At 46.1% G+C, this 1,161-nt stretch overlaps 1 protein-coding gene across 1 annotated transcript in view; it reads right to left on the reverse strand.

Annotated features, from left to right (window-relative positions):
* ATG7 (autophagy related 7) overlaps positions 1-1,161 on the reverse strand; it is a 148,762-nt gene that overhangs the window by 117,119 nt on the left and 30,482 nt on the right. The window lies entirely within an intron of this gene.

The following is a 1,161-nucleotide window of genomic DNA, read 5'->3' on the forward strand; positions in this document are numbered from 1 at the left end:
TGTAGTTCCAGCTACTTGGAAGGCTGAGGCAGAAGGATCGCCGGAGCCCAGCAGGTCGAGGCTGCAATGGCCGGGAGCGGCCACTGCACTCCAGTCTGGGTGACAGAGTGAGACTCCAACTCAAAAAAAAAAAAAAGCTTCAGTTTTCCAAATTTGTTGGGTTTTACAATTAGAGATAAGGAGTTTTTTATTGACAGTAACTGTATGATGAAGTACAAAGTCAGTGTTCTATATAAAAAGTGCTTGAGGGCTAAGTGTGGTGACTCATGCCTGTATTCCCAACACTTTGGGAGGCCAAGGTGAGAGGACTGCTTGAGCCCAGGAGTTAGAGATCAGGCTAGGCAACATAGCAAGATCTCTTTTCTATAAAAAAATAAAAAAATTAGCCAGGTGTGGTGGCCTATACCAGTAGTCCCAGTTACTTGGGAGGCTGAGGCGGGAGGATCACCTGAGCCCAGGAAGTCGAGGCTGTGGTGAGCTGTGATCATGCCACTGCCTCCACTCCAGCCTGGGCAACAGGGTAAGACTCCAACTAAAAAAAAAAAGACATAGATAAGCATGGAACAGAGTTGTGAAAAGGGATGGGCACTGAGGAATGGTGAAAAGGAGGGGAAGATGAGTGGAGGACAGAAGAACAAGAGCAGAGGCACTGCAGTGGTAAAAACAGGGATGATAAGACAAGCTATACTTACATGGAGGATCTGCACTGCATAAGAGCAGCACACACACTGCATAAGAGCAGCACACACAGGTGAGCACTAGCAGAAAAGCTTCAAATGCGAGGCTGAAGAATTTTGGAAAGGGGAGCTATGGGCAGTTCTGCACATGGAGAACGATTCTGTAGTGGCTACAGGGCCTTGAAGAAGGCAAGCAGAGAAATCAGCTAATAGCCTAAGGATTTATGAAGACCTGGATTAGAGCAGAGAAATGAGACTGGAAAGGAGGAGACTCTCACTGGGTCACTTTAAGAGAAAAGGTGCCCAACCTGGGTATTTTGGTGGATTCAAGAAATGAAAGTCATCAAGAAGATGCAAATCAAAACCACACTAAGATACCACCTAACTCCAGTCCAGAATGACAATTATCAATAACTCAAAAAATAACAGTTGCTGAAGAGGGTGTGGTGAAAAGGGAACACTCCTACACTGTTGGTGGGAGTGC

This window comes from Carlito syrichta, unplaced genomic scaffold (genome assembly GCF_000164805.1).
Source record: "Carlito syrichta isolate Samal-C Ts95f unplaced genomic scaffold, Tarsius_syrichta-2.0.1 Scaffold304318, whole genome shotgun sequence".
Classification (NCBI taxonomy): Eukaryota; Metazoa; Chordata; class Mammalia; order Primates; family Tarsiidae; genus Carlito; species Carlito syrichta.